This window comes from Dreissena polymorpha, chromosome 9 (genome assembly GCF_020536995.1).
Source record: "Dreissena polymorpha isolate Duluth1 chromosome 9, UMN_Dpol_1.0, whole genome shotgun sequence".
Taxonomy (NCBI): Eukaryota; Metazoa; Mollusca; class Bivalvia; order Myida; family Dreissenidae; genus Dreissena; species Dreissena polymorpha.
The window spans coordinates 95,098,683-95,109,596 of NC_068363.1; positions in this window are offsets into that span (position 1 = coordinate 95,098,683).

Genomic DNA, 10,914 nt, shown 5'->3' on the forward strand with positions numbered 1-10,914 from the left:
AAACGTTGACAGAACAGATTGTCTATAACAGAAATCCATTTAACTCTCATACAAATGAATACAATGCAGTTCAAATTCCAATAAAATGAGGCAAGACAAATATTGTTTGGACAAACCCTGAAATGCAAATACTAACTAAGACAACAGATGATGTATTTAAAGAATTTTTATAGTTTGGTTCTTGCAAACCAACATATGAAACACTGGGACTGTACATATAATTTGATGAGGGTAATGATATTTGCTTGGAAGATCAAGCCGGAATAAAAATAGTAAAAATTACACAGGCTTGTATGAGATATTAACCTATCAACTATGCCCATCTCTGAAATTCAAAAAATATGCCCTTTAAAACAGAATTTCAGTTAGTCACAGCTAGATAGTGATAATTTAATATGCAGGGATTTTCCTGGCCACTTTAGGAAAAGGAGAACTTTTTATCAACAAAGTGGACCGACAAAGTGGACTGAATTGGGATTTTTTTACCAACAAATATTGTTACATGAAACCTTTATTTTGAATAAACAGCACTTGTTTTAACTTGAATCAGCAGTCTGTTTACACAAAATCATTATTATGTTTAAACACGTTATAAGTTTAATGGAAATAACTATTATTCGCCTGTTTATTTATCCATTTACGTTAAAATACTGCATTACAGTTTAATACCTAAGTACAGTTTTGCGAAATGATCAAATCAATTTATCTAAGTTAATTTGAATGGCATATAACAACGTGAAGTCCACAACGCTTATCCGAATGTTGCTACATGCATGGCGTATAATAAGCTGCTGTGAAAGTGACAACCAAAACAGGTATTTCGTGTGTAAGTAAAAAGTTCAAAATTGGCATGAAAAGCACGGGCGGATTGTCATATAAAAACTGCGCAGAGAACATTAAGATGTTTACTTTGACAGTAAAAATGAAGCGCGTGGTTATTAAATTGTGTCGCCAATATCGCGAACGCAGTTGATTTCTTAAAAGGAAAGAACATAAATGCGCTGTATCGTTTTAGTGTATCTAGTTCAGTATTGAACCGATATTTCGTCGCTGTATACACCTTCCATGAGGACTGCGTGTAGCTCGGGTGCTGATGCCACAGTGAAAAGACGTTGCCATTGATGGAACCCGCGCTGTTAGCTGTTTGTGCGAATTAATACATATATTGTGAAAGCAGAATCTAGATGCAAAGTGGTTATTTGCATTTACGGACTTTATTCTTTGGTATACGTATATTATGTTACTTATGGGGCGAATTGCAGAAGGCAATCGCCACAAAAATCGGCATCTAGTAAATAAATCAAAACCTACCTTCATCGCCGAGCTATTTCAATCTGGTAATAATAACATAAGTCGAGTTTGATAATAGATATTGCCTATTTGTAACTTTACACTTATGCGTGCTATCTAAGTTTACGTAGTCAGATGAATCAGACACTCTTCCCAAGATACTGTTACGTGTTTTCTACTTGAAAACTATTCAATAATCTATAAATATGATAACTCTTCAACACAAGGGAATATCGACGAGTATAACGATATTATATTTAAAAAAGGTATATTATCTTTTTTTGAATGACATCAAAAGGTTGTTTGACATATATGTCTATATTTAAATATACCTTTATAAATATTTATTTTCATAAAAATAAAAAGTGGACACTTCTTTGACGGGCACGAAATTATCAGTAGTAAAAGGAAAAACGCTACCAATGATATGTATATATAAATGAATCAAATCAGTTAAACACATCAATGTGAGTTTCTCGAGGAGGTAAACATAGTAAACAAATTCATTTTATGAAGATTTCTTTAACTAAAACTCACAGACGGCTTTAAAGCAAATATAAAAACATTGATATGAACTCAAGAGTTAATATTAGCCGACCTTATTTTAGTATCCAAACAACCGATTATCGGCATTTGGTACCATCTTACTTATAATCACATTTTCCGTTCCTGTTATATCAAGTCATTCGTAGAGAATTGGTTTGCGGAATTTGCATTATTGCTTTTGAACCATGGTCGGAACTTTCCTTGACTCATAATTTGATTTTTGAATGTTACTTTTCTATAACCTTACAATCAGTGCAATGTCTTTCTTCATTTAAGAACTATGATAGCACATGTGAAAGTAATACATATACTTGTAAAAATGTCACAGATACTTTGAAAATACCACCATTAACTTATGGCTGCATTCAAGTCCTGGCAAGAACATTTTGACCATAAAGCTATGTAAGTAATAAACTACCGCTTAGGACTATTCTCTACAATTATAATATCGATGCATTTAGAACATAAACGGTGGCAGAAATGATTCGCCCAAAACAATCCTATGTGCTGGACCCTTACATGTTTGTGAACTGTAACTATATTTGGGCGGGCCAATTAAGATGGAAGTACTACAGTTGCTGTATATAAGACACCATAACCCATTTTTATGTTAGATTGTTGAAAAGATCCCCTTTATGTTAAGCCATACCGTTAAAGATGATGTATCCCAATTTGTTACAGAACAACATGTGTGTCTGTGCGTATGATTATATTCTTAAAGTCCACTTGCGTCTTCCTTACGTCATTGAGAGTTGACTTAATTTCTATTAAGTCCAGTCTAGTGTGCAGATTTTCAATAGAATTGTTCAACTTGTGATAACAGCATGAATCTTTCCAGAATACTAGCTAAGGGCATACTGAACAATTTCAGAATGGACCAACTCTCAATAATCTGCATACAGGGGTATGGCGGCCATTTTAAACTGGAGGCCGTCAAATTTCCAAAAAATACATTTAAAAATTCCTCAAAATTTTATAAGTGTATCAACTGACCTTAAATCTTTTATTTACCATGCAAATTACCTTATCAATGTTTAACTTATCAAACACCAAATTATATAATAGATATGATCAAATTAAATGGTGGCCATCTTTAAATATGAAATTCTAGCCACATTTGTCAAAATCAATGAAAAATATTATATTAAACTGTCTTGAACATTTGAACCGATCAATTTAAAACATACATTGTAAACATAATAACAATAGCAAGCGATTGACATAATTTGAATAGTTTCGAAACAAATTTATGTTAATTAAGAGTTCACTATCCGTAAACAACACAGATCACATGTATATGATCAAATAAACATTTATTGTCAAGTAAAAAGTAAAAGTAAATGTATTAATTCCCTATCACATTGCCCTCCAATTCAATTCAATTCAATTCAATTTTTATTTTAAGTCGGTGCATATATGTCAATATAAACATTAGCTATGTATAGCTATTTACCGACATATCATAACAACATAACGTGTAACAATTAAATAAGCATATGCGAGAGTCAATGAGAATAAATAGATAAATGACTATAAAACATCGTAGTGTCATATACTGAAATGAAAGATCAAAGGTGGGTTTAAAACAAATAACATAAATACACTGTATGATTAAAAAATGTGTGTTGTACCTGCTGATCTTGACTTATAAATGTCTAAAAGCTTCCTTTAAAGCAATAGGGTAAAAACTGAATGAAAAATATGGGCACAAAAGGTGCGACAGATACAAAATGGATTTAAGAAAACTGCTATTCCTTCAGATCAGATCTGCGAGGAAATGATCAGCAGCTACATCACAAAGCACATACAAGAATGAATACATAGTATATATATCCAGACTCATCTTAGATATAATGTGAGTGTACATATCCTCAATAGCATACATGCATATAGTGATAACGTTTTAAAGCTAAGTATAAAAGGTAAAATAAAAGACAAATCATATACCATTACAAGAATGAACTAATCTAGCAGATTGCATAGGAAATTCAAAAAAGCAAGGTGGAATAAATGGTCTATATACACAGACTCATCTTAGATATAATGTGAGTGTGCGTACATATCCTCAATAGCATACATGCACATATAGGGGTTGAGTTATAAAGCTAAGTAAAAAAGGCAAAATAAAAGACAAAGCATATAACAAAACAATAATGAACTAATCTAGCACAATAATGAATAAAGCATATAGCAAAACAATAATGAACTAATCTAGCAGATTACATAGGATATGCAAAAAGCAAGGTAGAAGCAAATCGGATGCTGAATATATAAGCAGGGTGTATGAAGTATTACTATTACTAAGCATGGTTAGAACAAAAAAATACAGGTACAACTCTCTCCGCTCCATGAGCTTATCAGGCTTTTAAACTGATTGAAATTACTTTCATCCCTAAAGTGTTGAGAAAAAGTTATTTCATAGTTTGGCAGAATAGGAGCGGAAGGAGTTAGTGCCATAACCAGTGGTTCTCAACTTTGGTATATCAGCTGTCCCAGTGTAACTAAAAGAGTTATTTAGTTTTTTCATATTAAGAAGATCATGTAAGTATGTTGGACCTTGCTTATTTAAAATCTTAAAGGCTTCAAGTGCCATAGTCCTTATCCTTCTTTTTTTAAGGAATGGCATTTTAGAGCGAGATAGAAGGGTTTGATATACAGAACATTTGCATAGAGTTGAACTGCTCAAAGCTGCTTTAACACACTTAAAACGTCCTCGGCAGCCATTTTCAATTTTGCATCCACATCTGATGATTTCAGCACAAGACTCGGGAGCTTGCTGTAAGGTTGTCCAGAAAGGTTCCCACTTTCCATCTTTGTCGCGCTTCCAATTCCAAGAGCTAGGTGGTTAGGGCTCTTGTTTTTTGTTAAGTGACTGTCCCCAGCAAAATCCTGCCTTGTAAGCCGCTCTCTTGATGTGTTGGTGTAACGCGGCAGAGCTTGGTGGGATAGTATTGATTACACGCCCTTTTCGAGTAAAAAGATCATTTCTTGCCTCATCAACGGTTTTGCACTCACTGCTCCTGTCATACAACAATAGAACAATACGTTCAATGTTTTAAGTACAGTCATTGATGTTATCGATATCTGGCCTATCACTCAATGTTTCGAAATCTGTAGTTACTTCATCAAAGACGGACCATGTGTCCCATGCAGTCTTCTTTCCACGATTAGAAAAGGATGACACTTGGTCACAGCCGCTTAAGGCATGGAAGAAAAGAAGTGCACTGGACTTGGAAGGTCCCAACTTGGCAGCGATTTCATGAACTGGTATGTATCTTAGATTTTTACCCACTCCAAATGCTATCCACAAGGTAAGTATGTTCAGTTTATGCAGAATCGATAATGCAATGACAACAACATCGGTATCTACGTTTCTGATCATTATTTGACGCATACCAGTTTGTACTGCATCCTTAACGTGTAACATAATGCGCGTGTCTGCCTCTTCATGGTTACACGGTGATATTTGACTTGTATCCTTGCTTGGGCCATTGCATACAACTTCCATTCTGAGTTTCGAAACGACAATCTTGTCATCGGTTGCGTTAAATGTCAATAACTGTTCTGCTAGATAGGTAAATAACTTATTGTCATCAATGCGAAGAAAGGATTCCCAGTTTCCGGGAATGGCTGAATCTGCCTGAACATGTCTTCTTATTCCTTGTCCACGCTTGTCACGAGTTGAAGCTTTAAAACTGTCTTTGCGATAGTCATCCCATACAACATCAACTATGCTATACGTCTTTTACTGGTTATCAATATAAGGTAGAAAAAACGTTTTTGGCATAATCTTCGAACGTCTTGCAGAATATTGGCTTCAGAATATTGACATTTACAGCTCTATCTAAGATCAAAGCTTCTATCTCAGGAATTTCAGTTTGTGGTGTGATGATCTTCTCTAGAGGCGCTAACAAATCTGACTTTGAACCGAGTCTCAACTGTCCGAATTGTGAAAGAGAAGGTGGATACGCTTGATTCTCATGACGAAAGAATTCGTCAAGATTACCGTCACGAACCTGACAAGAGCATACAAATGAGCAAATAACGAACAATTTTGTTTCAGTGAACTTATTTGCTGTTTTTCCTTTGCGACATTCTTGGATTCTTGACGACTGAATATATATAATTTGTTTTGTTTTATGTGATCAGAAAGTAGTTTAGTTCGATTGTTCAATCTGTTCAATATTTCGTATTGTATTTGCAACCTTCGGATCAGCAATGTCACGCGTGCCTAGGACTTAAAGATCATCACATTCTTCCAAGAATGGATTACCCATTCCCTCAAGAATATTTGTCAACGCTTGCACTTGTTTAACAAATGAATTCTGTTTACTTTTTACTTGCTCATTGTGTTTTATGTCCGGCCCTTTAGTTTGTTCTTGCTTGATACGTTCTTGTGAAATCTCAAACTCATTGACCACACGAACCATTTCTGGACCACATACCATCCATCGTAGAAGTTGAGATGCATTCTCTGTAAGCCCGATAACTCCGCCTTTTCCCTTCACTTATTTGTTGTTTTGTTCATGAGCATGGTCGATAGCTATTGCAGAAAATGCGTGGGAAGTTTTTTGTACAACAAAATTACCCTTCTTGAATTATGTCGCTATACTTGGTGCTACGCCGTCCAATGCTATCATATCTCTTACATGACTAGGGAGCCAACGAGCGTAATTTGGATGGTCCAAAGCAAAGAACCAGGGAATTAACATTGTCAAAGATTCTTTATACAGCAAAAAATTTCCCTCTCGAAGAGACCTGACAAAGATAAGAACTATCAGTTCAAACTTCAATGTGAGTGACCAGAATATGAACAGTGGACTTTTTATTTCTCTTCTTTCTTTCCACTCCTTAAAACTGATACTATTGACCCCTATATCATCGACACTGTCTAAGAATTGAGTATATGCGTTATGCATCAAAATGTGTAATGAGCAATCAGTTATCTGGTGCGCATGTCGGGTTCTAGTTACATGTGCTGCCTTAAGAAATGAGTCTGCCGTACCGGCAGATGCAACATAAAACTGACTTAATGCATTCACCCAGCCACTATCCTGTAGCCAATCCCCAATCGTTCTCAAAGCAGCAATCTCTATGTGAAGACCACCAAACATCACTACAAAAAGATTCTCTCCGTATCTCTCAGGCCAAATCCATTGTATGTTTTTGGCTAGGGCATAAAGTGGCTGATTACATGCCATAACAGATATTTGTCCTGGATTAAGGAAATTGACACACTCTTTGATAATGGTCATTGAGTGCAGAATCATTGTAGCAGACTTTGCCTCTTCCTGAAACAAAGGTTATACGGAACTTATGTCCAAAGGAATGGATTTCACCAAATGACTCTGAATTAAATTTGCATGGAAGGCAGACCATGTCATTGTATCCTTGTCTCCATCATCACCTTTTTCAATCTCCTGACGTACATGATTGAGCCGCCTGTAAATTAGTAAGATTAAGCACAATTAAGCATACATATAAGCATGAATATGTTCTGATAGAAAATCTTAACTTTGAAACTAGATCCAGAATTGCATTTTCAAAGCAATGGTTAGTGCTACATAGATATTAAATGTATGTTTGTATTCGTGTGCAAAATAGCTATTAGGCAAATACGTGAAGTTATATGCGCAAGTGTTATTTTTATTCCACATGCTATTATATAAATTATAAGCTCTACTCATAAAATACACCTATACTCTTAGTCACTAAAATGGTCTGAATCGATCATCAAAAATTGTCCTTCCAAAAGTGGTACAGCAGCTGGCTCCTTCGGAAGAATGACAGGTGGTACTATTGAGTATCTTTCTGGTAATGGTTTTATATTGTTTCCTTTCATGTTTTCATTGATAAAGATCCTTTCTCTGTTAGTGTCTAGGTTATCAAGTTATGTGTGTTGAAATAGAGAAATCGATGTTCCATGCAATGATCCTTTAGCTGTAGTGGAGCTCGGATTGTGGTCAATATTATCAACTGCTCCGGTTGTAAAAATATTGCCACAAAGTTTCGCAGGACACACAACATCATCATTTTGAAATCTGTCACAAATATAATAACCCTTAGCTGTCGATATATTCATCACTCTGTCATATAATATGCTGAGTCCTTAACTGAAAAGTTTATCAACAAGATCCTTTTTTCTTGTTTCTGTGCGGATAACCATTCCTAAGTATATTGACAATGGAGGCTCTTTATCTGAAGAATGATAAATTGCATCTGCATCTTTTCAACGACGTATTGCACAGTTGAACTGTAATATCTGCGAAATGGTTAGTATTGATTGCGATTCGGCAACATAACTTGAATGAGTCTCAATGCTGGGTCCTCCTAGGATCATTCTTACTAATGAAAGTAAAGTTTGTGCAACTGATTCTTGTTGGCAGCGTTCAGTGAATGTTCCTGTAAATCGATATTTAATATTCAGCATATCTCTTCTCGCTATCTTTGCTGCTTTTGCTAAGATTATACCTTCATCATCGTAATTACAAGATGTTGCCTGCTTGAGAACCTCGCAAACATCTTCTTTGAAGACTAAAAGAACATCTCTCCTTTGCGTATGGGCTTGTAAATCTGGTAAGGCAGTCAATATCCTATTTGTCAAACGTGTTGCATTGACACGACCTTCAATTTCATTTTCAGATCGTGATGCATCAATATAGTGTACCAATCCGGCAAGAACGAGTCCATGAACGACCGATTCTTAACGTTCCTCTTCGGTTTTTAGAACATGTTTTCGAGTCCTGTTATATAGATTTATCAAGCAGGTGGTATGATATTTCGCCTCCTGTGATATTAGATCACCAGCACTTAGTTCAGCTAAAAGAACTGTATCTTGTATTTCTAGTGCACATTCTCGTACTCGTCTGTCTATCATGAATGTTGATGCCTCATGAAGGTCTCCAGACTCATCACCACAAAAGAAGCATCCGGGCATCATTGTTTTTTATGAAAAACCACTCCTGCGTCTGGTTAGTTTACTTGCATGTCCAGAATGTGAATCTTCAACAACATCAGATGTTTGTTTCGTTTTTTATTGGCGTGATAACTTAAGATCAGAAAAAAAATTTGCTCGCTGTATGCCACTTTGCATTGTGGTTTTGAAGTGTCGATGAAATGCCATATCCTTCATCCAGTTGCTGTAAGTTAAGTTTTACAGGGAACCAGTTTATTGCTTTACATTTTTGTATAATAGTTTCAAATGAATATTAACCAGCTCCAATATCCACATCAGTTCTTTTCGTATCGCAGGACATTGTAATTTCTCGTGTGTTCTCTTTTTTTTGACAAATCAAATGCTTCATTATAGATATGTTTTCAGTAGTTTGACTTGTTAAACGCAAGATTGATATTAAACCATTACGTATAACGTTTCGCAAACACAATCGCAAACACAATCGCAAACACAATCATATTATATAATATTATAGTATATTATAGTATATTATAGTATATTATAGTACATTATAGTATATTATAGTATGGTATGGTATGGTATGGTAGGGTGCAGACTGGTATAAAACACATTGCCCCCTACTTTGCCGCTTTGATATTTTTAAAATATTTTTTTTACCTTTGACCTTGAATGATGACCTTGACCTTTCACCACTCAAAATGTGCAGCTCCATGACATACACATGTAAGCCAAATATCAAGTTGTTATGATCAATATTGCAAAAGTTATTACCATTTTTCGAAACCTAAACGCAAGTGTGACGGAATTTCAGAAGGACAGACAGACAGACGGACGGACAGACGGACAGTGCAATCACTATATGCAACCCTACAGGGGACATAACAAAAATCTGATTTAGCCATGATGGAGTGATATTAGAGATAAGAGTATAAGATAAATATTAAAATCGTAACATATTTAGCATTATAAAATTGATCGGTAATATCGCAAAAATATAATACTATGCCATTATTTTTTCAATTTTAATTCTCATATAACACGGTCGTTTCTCATCGCATACATTATATACACTTAAGCACAAGCTTTAACTTTAAGTGTTCACCAATGTGAAGGTTGCCAACGTCTTATTTTCGGTTTCATTATACGGACACATTTAAACTATTATTATTATTATTATTATTATTATTATTATTATACTTGCCGGTTATCGGCATTGTCCATGTGTCCTTGGCCCTAAATACACTTTATATAACGTTACCGCTTGAGCTCATATAAGCACAATCCACTTGTCTCTATAAATAGACAGGAATAGAGTAAACAAACATGTATTGATTATTGTGTGTGTCTGCATAATCATTCTTTCTAGATGTGTTATTGAGGGGTATTCTTCAAATACGTAATATCTAATGTAAAATATGATCCATTTTAAATTCTGCTTACATACTATAGCAGCTAAGTGTGATTTATGTACGTGATTAATTGCTAACACTATATAACATAGTAAGCACAAAAACAGCATGTTGGTGATTCAGTGAAATGTACGTATCAGACACACACACTTTAAATCACAAAAATGAAAGTAAACAAGTCTTAACGTGTGTCCTTTAACCCGGTGATTATGGTATCTTATCTCTGGATATGGTGTCCGCCTAGCGATCGGGAGGTAATTGGTTCGAATCCCACTGGGAGCGTTCCGTTGATCTCCCCCAAAGACACCAAGTACTGGTTCTATCCCAGGAAACGGACTCGAGAGCGTTTATATAAGCCTACTGCGTTCGATGCAATCGAGCTAAAATAAATAGGTTTAAACTAAACTAATGGTATCTCACGTGCATAAAACTGTAAAGGTACTTTCAATATATGACCTAGATCTGAATGTTATCGCAATTGCTGTATGAATACATTTAAGGTCTAGTTGCATTCCATAACTAATAGTGATGATACAAAAGCTACCATCGCTAATAAAGGAATGACATGTTTCATGCAAACATATGTATTTATGTCTCTTACTAGAAAGGTCTTTGATTATCTGACTTTAAACTAGGGAAAAAACAAATGCAAAAAAAATAAATAAAAAAGAGGAAACTATATATCGTTACCTATGTCATGATACTTATGTTATATCCCCAAGGTTAAACACTTGAAATAATTGATGATATATA